Below are 15117 nucleotides of genomic sequence, written 5' to 3' on the forward strand. Positions count from 1 at the left end.
ATATTATTTATTCTTTCATTTTTTTATCCACTCAAAAGAAATCCACTTTATCTCACCTCAGTTGACAAATTGAAAATTGAAAGACTAGTAAAAGCGGAAGGACAACCCCAACATTTACAGATTTATTTGTTGACGTGTAAATAGCACCAAATGGCATAACAACTAACAGGCTGACACAATCAGGTACTCCAGGAGAGTACTGTTGCTGTGGATGTGAAAATTCAGTCCCGTGGTTTCTTGTTTTTTTTTTGTCCTCATTTGCCTCAGCCCTCTTAGGAAAAGCGCCGACCACCATGCGTGTCTTTTCTGAACAAGATCAGGGGTCTTTGTATGAATGTAAACCCGGACCAGGACACGATTGGATGACTGGCGGAAGGAACATCCAGAGACAGAGGGTAGAAGAGTTTACTTCACCGAGGTAGTTTTCAACCTTTCGGACCATACTGTTTGCCGAAGAGACCTGAGGGACTGGTCCATGGAGCTGGAAAAAGGCATAATCATAGGACCCGGGGGGGGAAAAAGAAAGAAAAAAAACCCGGTCACCCTATTTCCAACATACCAGAAGATCCCAAAATGCAAGCTTTTTCTTACTGCAGGATCTAGCCAAGTCCACCCTAGATACCTCATAAAGCGAAGTCAGCCAGCCTCCTCCTCCTGAGCTTTTTCCACCCCAGTCTGGTCGCTTTATATTTCCAGATAAAGGAGTTTAGTTCCCGTTTGCTTTTCTCTATTTGCTTGGTATCAAAAACCAAAGGGATAGAATTAAAGAGAAATGTAAGTTTAGGCAGGATGGACATCTTTACTATATTAATCCTCCCCAGAATGGATAAGGGGAGAAGAGCCCAAGATTTCATCTGCTTTTGACACTCCCTGAACACGCGATCTAGATTGTGTTCAGGAATCTTCCCAACCTCTTGCGTAATTCTAATCCCCAAGTAACGCAAAGAGGATCCTATACTAAGTTGTGAGTTGGGAATATTGCAGGCCATGATTTCAGTTTTATTGGCGTTTATTTCATAGCCCGAGATCTTACCAAATTCCACCGCCGGTTGATAACTGTTGGGTAAGCTAAGTCGGGATCAGCTGTCAAAATGAGGATATCATCTGCATATAGGTCCACCCGCTTTTCCCATCCTCCGAATTTGAAGGGAGCGATGTTAAGATCTTCCCTAATAACCTGTGCAAATGGTTTGATGTAAAGATTAAAAAGGAGAGGGGAAAGCGGGCAGCCCTGCTTTGTACCCCTTGTGATCTTAAATATCTCTGTCAGAGAGCTGTTTACTAACAGTCTGGCAGTCGAGGCCTTGTACAAGAGTTCAATAGCTCAGCAGAATCTATCTCCTAGATTGAATTTCGACATAACCTCAGACAGGTACGCCCAATTGACCCTATCAAAGGCTTTGTTTGCATCGAGAGTTAGAACGGCCAACGGAAGTGAAAAGGTGGATGCCATATCAATAGGACCGACCGAATCGTACGTAAGATCCGCTAATTTACGCCCTTTGATGAAACCCTTTTGATCTGGGTGAATAATGGTACCAGCAACACCCCCCAACCTATTTGACAAGATGGTAGCAAAGATTTTTAAATCACTGTTGAGGAGTGAAATGGGGCGATACGACCCACAATCAGTCAGATCCTTACCAGGTTTAAGGATCAGCACTACTGTGGCCTCACTCCATGAACTGGGAGGATCGTCACCCTTAATGAGTACATTATTAAAGACTTTCACCAAAATAGGGATAATATCCTCCTTAAGTAGATGGTACAACTCTCCTGGTAAACCGTCTGGGCCAGCGGCCTTCCCTAGTTTGGACTGGGAGATAGCCTTGCTAACTTCCTCATCAGTAATCTCAAGCTCCAATCCTATCTTCTGGTCATTTCAAATTTTGGGTAAGGAGACCCCATCTAACCAAGTTTTCCTCTTTACAGTATCGACAATGATATCTTTTTTATTTTTTATTTATTGTTTTATGCAAGGAAAAAACAGTAAATACAAATCAAATATTTCACAATATTACAGTCACCTAGATAAGTTCATCAGACACCATTATCATAGTGCAAATCATAGAACAAATCATATCTGGAGCATCCCCAAATCCTAGATCCATTCAGTAATAGGTGCCCATATCTTCACTCCCTTAACCCTCCTCTTTAAGCCTTTGGTTTTATAGATAGCCAATTCCAAATTGTACATTGACAATAATATTTCACTCCAGCTGAAAAAAGAAGGAGGGTCAGGATTAATCCAGTCTCTTGTAATACAAGCTCGTATCACAGCCATGCAAATAAAAAGGAAACATGTAGCTTTTGGTCTTAGCTGACCCATAGTTCCTGAGCTACAGCCAATCAATACCATCTCAGCGGTTATGCTAATTGTACATCTCAAAATTACCCCCAAAAAAGTTCAATATGATGAAAAAATTCAGCAAGCTTAGGGCATTGAAAAAACATATGTACCGCATCAGCGGCATGTAGGCCACATCTGTTGCATTTAATCCCCGTTGTCGTACTCCATTTGGAGATCTTACTAGGGGTATAATATAAATCATGTATGCACATAAAATATTGTGATCTCATCATCCCAGTTATAAGAACTTGATTGGCTAACGTAATAGATTCAGAAAAATTGATTTCTGGTATCCCAACCTTGTTTACCCATTTTACTCGGCAATTTTCCAGGTCATCCGGAAATTCCTGCATCTAACACGAGTAAAATAGGCCAATTGATGTCTTTTTTGTCATATGCTCGATAAGGGGGATTTTACTCATTTGATGGTCTAATGATGATCCTACGTTCTGTAAAAAGCTACGAATTTTCAGGTATTTAAAAAAGTTATTTTTTGGTAAAGCGAACTTGATCTGTAAATCATTAAAAGAAACTAAGTGACCTTCTTTAAACAAGTCCCCTAAATGACAAATTCCTTTAGTACCCCATCTAATAGCTACTAAATCACAAAAATTATGGGGTAGTAGACCAGGTGCTTTAAAGGGTGTTTATATATTTAATTTTGCTATACCCAAATGTCTACCTCACTATTTTCCAGACGGCATATGCCACTTTCAGACTCTTAAATTTGGTCTTCTTGAAGTAACTAGGTTCAATTACCTTCAAGAAGCAAGCTTTCATCTCTTCGCCCATGACTAACTCATAAATTGATGGGGTATTGCAAAGAAGGATACAAGCTTTATCCCCAATTATAAGTGGACTAATAGATTGAAGAGTTGCAGCAACATAATAAAATAAAGAAATACGGGATAATCCACCCACCACACTCTTTAGAAAGGATCATTTTTTTGTAAGCTTTGCATTGCCGTTTGTAACCCCACAAAAATCTGGAGGTTGCCCTTTCTAAATTTTTAAAACAAGCAAGAGGAAATTCAATGGGTATTGTACGAAACATATATAACAATTTAGGTAGAATGAACATTTTTAATATGTTGCTCTGCCGTATAATGATAAGTAGAGATGGTCTAATCTTTCTAATGTCAGATTAATTTTAGCCACTGCCGGATTAATATTCAATTCAGGGATGTTAGAGACTAGAAGTGAGATCTTAATTCCCAGATAAGTAACTTCTGGGACAAGTGGAATATTAATAGGCGGGTTGTCTCCAACATACAGAGTCTGAGTTTTTGAGAGATTCAACTTATACCCAGAGAAGGATCCAAACTGTGCAGCTAAATCATTAATAGCTGGTAGCGCAGTTTCAATATCTGTTGTGACAACCACAATGTCATCCGCGTAAGCTAGGGCTCGATAATTTGTATGGGCTAGGTGAATTGGTTTTATTATTTCAGCCAAATTTAAGCGATTAACAAAAGGATCGATATAAAACGCAAAAAGTACCGGGGAGCACAGACACCCTTGTCGCGTGACACGGGTGATTGAGAATGGGGAAGAAGTTTGACCATTCAAACGAATAGATGCCGTAGGGAGATGATACATAGTTTTTAAGGCAGATAAAATACCTGGACCCAATCCCTTTCTGATTAGAATGTCCCACATATATGCCCAGGCAACTCTGTTGAATGCTTTCTCAGAATTCAACAGGGTTACACCAATAGTGGAGCGAGTTGCCTGAGCCCGATCCAGAAAAGTGATCAAACGGCGGATATGATCCGCTGTGTCACGTGCAGGAATAAATCTGTGTTGAAATTTCGACACAAGTGGTGTAATGACTCTAGAAAGACGTGTTGCTAAGATCTTGGAGTAAACCTTGCTATCCGCATTAATCAGTGATATGGGAGACGAAATGAGGATGGGAGCAAGGGAGGTTTGTCTTTTTTAAGAAAAACTGTGATTACTGATTCTTGCCACAAGGGTGGAGCCTTCCCTTTTTGAGCCTCCGTAAACAGTATAATTAATTATTGTTTTAGAATGTTACGAAAAAACCTAAAAAATTCAAGAGGAATAGCATCAGGTCCAACAGCTTTGCCAGATGCTAGTGACATTAGGGATAATTCTATTTCTTCCACGTGATAGGGGAATCCAATAGTTCAGACTCTTCTAATGATAAAGTAATATTGGGCAAGGAATCAATTAAATCTATTACCCTTTTTTCAATATCACTAGAAACATCTTCTGTATATAAATTGCAATAGAATTCACGAAAAAAAACAATACATCCGATGGATTGTCATGTAGCTTCCCTGAGTCATCCATGATCTTATCTATATTAGCGAATACCGCCTTCTGTCGAAGTCTTTTGGCTAAAAGCTTGCCTGAATTTTCCCCCACCTCATACAGCTCCGATCTATAAACTGCAATTTTTTGAGCCAGTTTCGTGGCAAAGCCCTGATAAATCCTGGCTTTTTGTACAACTAAGTCCTTTGAAATTTGCTCAGTGCACATCCCTCTGCTGCAGGCCATCATTAACTGAATTTCAATCTCTCGCAACTTGGTCATCTCAGCTTCGTCCACCTTCCTAATTTCCCACTGCTTATTTATTGAGTAACTTAAAAGCATCCCACACAATCTCAATTGATGTTGAACATTGATTATTCTCAAAAAATTCAGGGATCCATTTCCCCATATGTTCAGTATAAAGGGGTGTCGTAAAGAAGCTTCCGTTCAAAAGACCAAGGCTTCGGAGATTGTCTAGGATTAAGATCCAAATCAAGAATTATAGGGTTATGGTGGGAAATTAGTTGAGGGACAATTTCAAACCTAATGTTTGCAGTAGTATTAATGAATCGAGCCGTAGCAAAGAAGCAGTCTAATCGGAAATGTTTCTTGTGCGGAGCAGAGAAAAAAGTGCTCCCAGGGGTACCCCCTCCCTTTAAATATCCTACGTCCACTAACCCAAATTCATCGATAATCCCTTTGGTGGCCTTAAACACATTTTTTTTTCCTACCAGCGTAATGACAGTTACTAGAGATATCACATTTCCCATCCAGGTGTAGGTTAAAATCCCCACATAGGAGTAAAGGAGATGGCCACAAAGCTAATTCAATGCTCAATTGATTCAACATTTCCAGACCATCAGAATTGGGGCCATAGATGGAACAAATAGTCAACGGTGTGGCCTCCAATCGTAATTACATAATCACCCATCGCCCCAACGGGTCTTCTTTAACTCGTTTGCATAGCCCCAACCCATACCGCTTTAATTTAGCAACTCCTCTTATAGTAGAGCCGTGTCGAGTACAACCTGCTAATTCTAATCCTAGTTCTTTAAGCCAGTTTCTATTCTTCCACGGTATATGGGTTTCTAAAATACACAAGACGTCAATTCTCATAGTTTTCAGTATTTGAGCCATTATACCCCTTTTCCTCTTGTCGTTAAGACCGCAAATATTCCAAGAACATATTGTAAATCTACCCATCTTCACATCTGAATGAAAATATAGCATAAAGAACAGAACAGGCAATGCTCACTATGAAAATAACTACGGCATCAAAATAATACAAAATGGCGAACTCTAGAACTTGATTTGCACAAAACATTCTTTTACTGTTTTTCCTTGCCCCACACACCAAACCCCTTCCCACCTCCCCCACCCAATTCCTCTTCCCAACCACCCCCCACCCTCAGTGAACCCACCCAATGGAGACTTAAGGACCATGTCCTCAGTGATGGTAAGTGACCGTGTAGTGAGTGAATCCCGCCGTGTCCCGTAACCTATACCCTATGCCCTATGCCCTATCTACAGCCCATCACCAGACTACAGTCAGCCTCTCTTCGTATACCTTATTCCTGTTGCCATGTCATCAAATATTACAGGAAAAAAACTAATAACAGTTTCTAAAAGCACAGGAGAGCTAACCCAAACAATTTACGAAATGCACATCACATCATATCCAAAAACTCCTGTGCCTTAATTTCAGAAAAAAAATATGTTGTTTTCTCTTTATAAATCACTTTCAATTTGGCAGGGTTTAATGAAAAACACCTGCCCCCCTTTAGATTGAATAGGTGATATCATTTGCCTTAAGCGCCACCTCTGTTGTACAGTCACCTGACAAAAGTCCGGGTGCACGAAAAAGTCCCATCCATTGCCTTTCCTAGGCCGTGCTGGCCTGGCCAAATCATAGAGAATTTCACGAAGCAAATAATTCTGGAGACATATGAGAATTGCTCTTGGTTTCTCATCCCCACCTCCTGAATTTGGTTTCTGCACAAAAGGGAACCTATGAGCTCTTATAATCTCCTTATCCTAGTTCCAATCCTTTAAATTTGGGAAGGCAGTTGTAAATAGTTCCACCCCGAACCGTCGCGTATCGTTCCCCTCACTACCTTCCGGTATGCCTAGGACGCGTACATTGTTTCTACGTGCACGATTCTACAAGTCAGTGAGTTTCCCATCTACGTCCTGCCCAGTTTTCTGTAGTGTGGTTATAGAAGATTTTTGCGCAGAAAGTTGGTCCTCAACTGACGAAATCCGCTCCTCTGCTTCGTGTACTCTAGTAGTTACCTCTGTACATGACTTGGCAATGCGACGTACAGTGTTCTGCAGCTTACGTACCGCCCCCTGGGTCCGCAGCCCTTCAGCTTTGGTCTCCTCCCTATGCGCCATAATGATTTTATAAATAGTTATGAGTAATCTCGCCTTCTGGTTCAGCTTCATCGCCTACTTCGCCTTGATTGGCCTGCATACTGGGCGAGGTATCCCATTGAGGTAGATCAACCATGCTGGGTCTAGCGTTTGCAAGCGGTTTCAGTGATCCAGGTACTTTACGGACTGTATCTTGACCATCTTGGTTAGTTGCAGAATCTAGACTTAGAATGTTGTCTTCCAAAGATAAATTACCATCCTCAGCCCAGTCGCCCGAGTAACACAATCTGTCATTCTCATCTCATTCTCTGAGGTGACAGATACATCAGACATAGAATAGAATTGCCCCCCAGAACCGGCTGACTCTCCATCATTAACAGGTACCATTCCTATGCCATTATCTTGGTTGTCATGGTCATCTTTCCTATTCACTTGAGGTACCGGTACCTTCATTACGTCTAAGGACCCAGAAATCCCAGGAGTCACCTTCTCGGCAACATACAGACCCATATCTGGGGGGGTTTCAGTAGCGTTTGCAGCGGTTTTAGGAGAGACTCTAGAAGAGACTCTAACTTTATCCACGGCCTGACACAGTTCGGCCAGCGCGTCTTCTGCCGCATCTTGAGGCAGAGGCATCGACAGTAGCAACGTCATCACAATAGGTTCAGGAGTTGTCCCAGCAGTTGTCCCGTCAGTTGCTTTGCTGCCCCCACCTGAGAAAAAGGATGTAGGGGCTGTTTGTTTACCGGGTGGCGCAGTCTTTTTCTTAAAAATATCAGGTACTGTGCGTTCTTTTACCACAGTATCTGGCTGAGCCCCCATTTGCCCATTAAAGACACTGTGGACATTGAACCCATCCTCACCGCTTTTACTACTGGGTGGGTTGGGGGAACTTGGATAAATTACAGCATTTGATGCAATTAGGTTGCCAGATCGTCCTACCCCTTCTGTAATTGCCCCAATTGATGTGCTCCCACTCGCGGTAGCAGCAGCTGCTATGACCGCAGCCTTTGTCTTGGCCCCTCTTCCCTTTGGAGCCATTACTGCTTTGGAAACAAAGGGGAAACCAGAATCCACAAAGTAAGCTCAAGCACTCTAGTACAGCCCCGAGAGAGAGTCTCCACAAATAAAAAAAGTTGTTCCAGACTCACTGTACCGCACACAGACTCCGACCTCTTCCGATTTACTCTGACCGAGTCTTCAGATGCCTTCAACTGCCTCTCCTCTCTGCTCCTACTCCACTACAAACTCGCCGCACCTCAGAGCGGCTTCCTCCGCTGATGTACTCTGCCACGAGGCTTTCCGTGAGCTCCGCTCCACGTACTGGTGCTGTCAGGTTCTGGGGTCAAGTTTTGACATACAGCCTCGAGCACTCCGATTCAAAAAAGAAGAAACACACGGACTCCGACACGCCGCTTCAGCGGGTCACGAAGGGCACACTGTATCCAGGCGTGCCTGCCTCTCCGAGCCGCTCCGGGCGTGGATACCCCTCAGCACGCCACTTCAGGTGAAACACAAGCTCAAGCACGACTCTTCAACTGCTACAGGTGAGGGTGGACTCCAGCACGCTCACGGCAGCTCACGAACAAACCACTGCCTCCAGGCGTACGGCAAACTCTAAACCGCTCCGCAATATTTTTTCCAGGCGCGGGTACCCCACAGCACGTCGCTTCAGGTAAGGATGGACTCCAGCATGCCGCTCGCAAGGGATATACTGCTTCCTACGCTCCACAGTATTTTCTCAGGAGCGGATAGCCCTCAGCACGCCATTTCAGGTAAGAGCGAGCTCAAGCACACCGCTTCAACTGCAGACACAGGTAAGGACAGGCTCCAGGCGGGACTGCTCACTCACGACCTCTCACTCGGCCACACACGCGGCCGCCATCTTTCCCTACAATGATATCTTCCTTCCATATCTTTTGGAAGAAATCCCAAAATGCATCACCGATATTCAAATTAGATAGGCGGGGAGAGGTCTCACCCTCTACCATGATCTTACTTATGTAATTTTGCATCTGGTCAGATTTTGTTTTCCAGGCAAGTGACTTGCCAGCTGCCTCTCCAAATTCGAAATGGGAGATTTTACTCACTTCCCATCTACGGGCAATTCTTTCTTGCAGAGTAGATTCGAGTTGTTTTTTAAGAGAGTCTAATCTTTTACGATCCTCACTAGAGTCAATGTAAATACCTACTTTCTGCTCAATGATATTCATCTCTACTTCTAGGCCCTTGATGGCATCCCTAAATTTCTTCTTTCTATAGGAGGCTCTATTAGTAATAGAGCCTCGCCAGAAGGCTTTCAAAGCATCCCAGACGATGGAAGCCTTAGTCGAATGTAGATTTATCTCGAGAAAGTACTTAGTCTCGATACGGAGGAAACTGATTTCATCATCCTTTAGCAAGATAGTGCGATCGAAAGACCAAGAACTATGAAGATGCTGCTGTGTAGGTATCAGATTAAAAGAAATTGCGGAGTGGTCGGAGAGGTGAGAAGGCAGATAAACAATATCTTGAACTGAGTCTTTGAGGCTGTAGCTGAAAGGGGCATAGTCTATTCTAGACTTGTGTTTATACTTTAGGTTTTTAAACGATACTCCCAATTGATCTCCAGCCCTTTCCCTCCATATGTCAGATAGCACTATTAAAAGTAGTTGTCGCAACTTAGAGGGAACAGTAGCTCTTGAATTTGGGGATTTGTCTAGCAGAGGGTCTAACACAATATTGAAGTCTCCGACCCAGATTACGGGGTCCAGAAAGTCTAAAAGAAGAGAGCGGATAGCGTCTAAGTATGACGGATCATCCTGATTTGGGCCATAATACCCCCCCAGGGAGATAGGCATGCCCCCTAGGGAAACTCTCAATATAAGCCATCTACCGCTACGGTCTTCCCTGCATTCCAAAATTTGTGCCATGGCTGTTTTTTTAAATATGAAAAGTAGCCCTCTGATATTTGCTGTTTGATCTGTGTAGATAAAAGTTTCACTTCGTCTCTGGTTTTTTAGTAAGGCGATAGTCTCAGACTTAAGGAGATACGTTTCCTGGATGGCAATGACCTGCGCCTGGGAGTCTCTCAGATATTGAAGTATTCTATCCCTTCTACCCTTCATGCGCAGGCCATTGACATTCCAGGACAAACATTGAAGCGATGTCATAGAACCATATCTTCCCTACCATCCCCGCCTGTAAAAGCCTCCTACCATACCCTGAATCCAGTCCTGTCTTGACCCCAAAAAGCTACTGGATCCTCTGAAACTCATCCTGCATCGGGCTAAAAAGTACTTGGTACACAAAGAACGCCAACAAATGAGGAATTTTTACCCTTTCACCCCCCGTGACCCCCCCCCTCCCTTGGGAAACCCATCCCTAATTATTCTGGCTTGGTGTATAACCAGAATTTACGTCCTCCAGCTACCTCTCTCTACTCCTCTTCCCTAAACCCTAAACTATATCGCACACGCTAAGAAAACTAAAAGAAGAAACAAATAAAAGCAAATAAGAGTTAGGCACAGATTACCTCCTGCCTTAATCAGAGTGAGGGTGTATTTCTGGACCCCATAAATTCTATTAACAGTGAGACTTACAAGACATAGGGTCATAGGGTTAATCCCAGAAAGGTGATGAGCTTGACTTTTAACCATTAAATTATACTGTGCATTATATAAATCCTGTTTTACTTTCTTCTTCCCCTTTTTTTCCCTTTTGTTTTTCCTTCTTCCTTTTTGTCCCCTTTTTGTGCTTTCCCCTTTCCCTTCAACCCATTTATTTCCTTCTTTTTTTCCCCCTGAAATGAATTAATGGAAGTAACCATTATCTCAGCCCAAAATGGATTCATTCCTTCTCACGAGAGATGTCCCTTAAAGATGTCAACAAATCATCAGCCTCATCTGGAGATCTGATGTTGTACATTTTATTATTGTACATAATTTTCAAAAAGGCGGGAAATCTCATTTGAACCGTAGCACCCAAAGACCTAAATTTCTCCATTCTTTGGCCCAGTTCCCATTGGCAATGCAGAGTAACTTTGGATAGATCAGAACGTACCTCAAATGGAAAGTCTGGACCCTTTAATGATTTTACTTTTGTGATGTATTCCTATAGGTTCTGTATCGATCCCCATATTCCTGACCCTATTCTGGTTAACAAGTTAACTAGCAGCCATCCCATGAGGCAGAAAACCCCCATGATGCAGGAACCGTTATCTGATAAAGCCACACTACGGCACAGGAACGTGTTATCTGATTAGGTCATAACGCTTGCCATCTAATTAGACAAGCGATATTCCTCCAGCCCCTGATAAGGCATACGGAGTTCTCAAAACAAATCAAACCTATGACAGACCTGGGAAAAACCCTGCGGCCATTGTTTTGATTTCACCGAGAACTTCAGCAAAAGAATGTGCTAACGACCAGGTTGTATGACATCCTTATTGACGTATCTATGTCCATCCTTACGTCAATCTCGGCACCTTAAAGGTATAAATATTACCGATATTGCCCTATGCAAACACACGCGGTGGTGACGAGATCGGAGCAGCCAGACTTGCCGAAGCCCAGAGCAGAGCAGACCCCGCTGGCGCAGCCCCGCCTTCCTGACGCGCTGAGAACGAGACGCTGCTTTCTCCTGCCGAGAAATCCAGCTCCGGCGCTTCCGGGTAGCCCTCGCAGGCAGCCTGGAATATCGAGACCAGTGACGAGAGATACCATCCCTCATTCATCCTAGATTCCAGGTACAGAACTGAATAACCCCTTGCAGAGAATTCTTTAGTCAGTCACTTGGCAAAACAAACTTAACTTAAACTGTAACTTTCTATTCCCGCCCACGTATTAGGCTTAGGTCAGGTACACGGGGTAGGCGTAGTTAGAAACACCAGTTGAGTACGATTAGTCAAATGTAAATGTGTATGTATTCATTTTATTCATTTTAAACCTTCATATGGCTTAGAAACCATATCAATGTTTTTACAGTATTATTTTATACTTCTGCTTTTATTGTATGCACTTTACTTAACCATAAGTATTGCAATAATATCGATCCATTTCTCTTGTATGAGAAAAGAGACTGATCAATAAATAACATCTTTTATTGAACACGCCCGTCTCTTCCTTTTCTCTACAATCTGGTGAGACTAAGAATGCACGTACTGACTGAGTAAAATAAGTCGTCTTTTGTTTTCACACGACTCTAGAGATACACTCTTGATTAGGGGAGAGCAAAGTTGTCATGTTCTATGGTTGTCAGAAACTAAATCCCTTCTTGTCTATCCAGGGAGGTTCAACTCCTCCTTGCCTATTCGAGAAAGTTTCTAGTGAACTCTGAGCTAGCTGGCAAAACCCAAAACTTTAAGTCTAATATCGACAGTAGTAGACCTAGTTAACGTCTGGTCTAGGCCTATACTATTGAAGGTATTATTCCAATGCGCAGAGCCTATTGGGATAATAGGAACTACACTACACTTTCAGGGCTAAGTTTAAGATCTTCTCCTTTCATGAATAAGTAAGAAAGTTAATTAGAATCTTTCTTGGTTTTGTCCTAGCAGCATTTAGTCGAAAAGGATCTCTGTGAACCCTTTGAATATCCTGCTCCAGAAGATCAACAGGGTCCTCCAGATTCAGCGACTCCTTTAAGTCCTGTATTGTTAGTGTAAAATCTTTACATTGTTGAGTCTTTGTTATCTTGATATTATACAGAGAAACTGGAACTATGTATATGAACATGTCTACTTCTATATCAAACGGTTAATTCAAAGTAAGTTACCTAAAAAGTGGAAGACGCACCTTAAGGGTTCAAACAAGAGGTTCCCACTTTGACCACTGTTTGTGTCCTAGGTTTCTCATTGGTGCTCCCTCATGTGGAGAAAGAAGAGACCCCTGTTCTGTGTTGGTGTAAGTCTGTAGTTTTACTCACTAACAGTCTTTGATAAAATGAGGAGCAGGCCTCCTAGACACTCCATGTTCACCTAAACACTGCACTGTGGGCTGTCTATCTAACACAAGCTGTGTGGTGTTCTCGCTCTTTCAGGGAACAAAAACTTTGCTCTGGGTTACAAATGAGTCTTGGGAGGGTTCCTTAAATTTAACGTGCTCATGCTACAAGCATATTTTAAAAACATGACTTGTAAAGACCTTAATCGGGTGACTGTTGACATGTTTTACAGCCCTTGTAACTTCAGTAATTTCATCAAGACCTGAGGACCATTAATGAGAGACTTTGTCTCCAGATATACTCCAAATTAAATAAAACCACAATCAATGCAGACCGGTTCAATAGTGCCCGATGTCACTAGACATGCGCCACATCCGGACAGAATTCTGCGAATTTGGTCAGGTTGGACTGGGAGTTAGCACGCTAGGTCGCAGTGCACCGGCACCTTCCTTGTCACTTTATCGGTTCTATTTTTGTCTTGGGGCGGTAAAGGGAACATAAGTCGCTTTCCAAGACATTTTAATAAAAAAGTAAACATCTATTACAGTGAAGCAAGGCAACAAGGAGCCCGAGTGTCACAAAAGGAGCAGTTAGACCACAACAAAGTGAGGAAAACAGGCTGCAGAAATAGGGAACAACCGAAGCCCAGCAATTTAAGGAAGTTGTTCTGAAAGCAAATTGGATAGCAGATGCCCATAGAGCATTTTAACAAGAATGTCAAAACAATATCTCTGTCTTGGCTGTTGGGTTTTATGGAATATTTAACCATACAGTAGCCAGCGAATTCAGTCTCCAGACATTTTTAATATATTCTTACATTTTAAATTATTAAGTACAATTGAAAACACATCAGAAATCGCATTAAGGAGGAAATGACGTACCCATGTAATGCATGTAAGCCAATTATTAAATCCAGTCACCGCAAGACAAACACAAACTTTCTCCTGTGACAGGTGTATTCCAGTAGGGTGACAGCACTGTAGGGCAGGTTGACTACAAAATAATGCCTCCGAACTCCTTAGTGTGGCAAAACCTCTCCTGAGCAGAAATCGAGACAGTCATTAACTTTTTTCGACCAAAAGATTCAGTGGGTCAGCCGCTCGTCTGATCTCTTTCTGGGGGGTGCTGACCATCTTAAACCAGAGGGTCGCAGTCCACGACAGGGGGTGTCAAGCACTAGCATTCTTTGCCCCCTTGTTTACCATGTGAGGGGGCAGCCTGCACTCAGAGGTAGCCATGAAGGTGAACTATGAATGCAACCACAGCGTTATGAATTAGAATATATTTTCAGAGTTCTTTGAGTGTTCAGAAGCACAGAGTAGCAAGATGATGCCCTGGACTATTGTTACTAGTGACTGGTTAATGTTTTCTTCTCCTGTTCCAGCAAGGGTTTATGGTTATAGGTATCATTACCGGAACAATGAAGATACCATCATAACGCGCCAATTCTTCCAGTGGATCAATACTTATTTGATTATTCGATTTGCCAGCACCTCTAGATGTTGAATGGATCGAAGGGCACGTGACTTAACAAAGACATCATCTCTTCAAAGTCGCTACACAAATCAGTACTCGCTCAAATAACTGTGCTCTTTGAAAGTGGTGGAGAGTGAAAGTGAGGGGGGAGAGGGAAAAAGGAGAGAGAGAGGGAAAGTGAGGGGGAGAGAGGGAAAGAGGAGAGAGAGAGGGAAAGTGGAGGGAGAGAGGGAAAGAGGAGAGGGAAAGTGTAGAGAGAGAGAGAGAGTCTACCACGAATCTTGTGAACCACCAGCCTCTTTATCTTGACTGAAGGCTTCCTTGCCTTCCTGGAACCTCCCTCATTGGCCTGAAATGTTTCTATCACCGTAGACTTAATCCAGTGCCCTTGAGCAAAAGAGTGCCAGGATTTCCGGCATCACAAACATTTCAACAGGCGCGATTCAGGTGAAGACACCAGATTTTTAACGCAAACATGGCTTTATATTAGGGATCTCCTGCTTCAATTGCTTTAGTTTCAGTTTTTGTTAATAGGAAAAATGAAGGCATTGGAAATCTCACTCTTTATACTTTCGAAATATTGGGTTGTTTGGCATCGGCACTCGCGCTGTCTCAGCAGATCGGGCGTTTGTGACATTAAATGAAGACGGATGGGTGACCATGAGAAATGTACTTAAAGACTCTCAAGAATCATCCATTTTCCTCAGTAATTTTCACGA

At 42.7% G+C, this 15117-nt stretch overlaps 1 protein-coding gene across 1 annotated transcript in view; it reads right to left on the reverse strand.

Annotated features, from left to right (window-relative positions):
- LOC144819781 (CIMIP2 protein GA14893-like) overlaps positions 1 to 15117 on the reverse strand; it is a 219398-nt gene that overhangs the window by 32700 nt on the left and 171581 nt on the right. The window lies entirely within an intron of this gene.

The sequence above is a fragment of the Lissotriton helveticus genome, chromosome 2_1, assembly GCF_964261635.1.
Source record: "Lissotriton helveticus chromosome 2_1, aLisHel1.1, whole genome shotgun sequence".
NCBI lineage: Eukaryota > Metazoa > Chordata > Amphibia > Caudata > Salamandridae > Lissotriton > Lissotriton helveticus.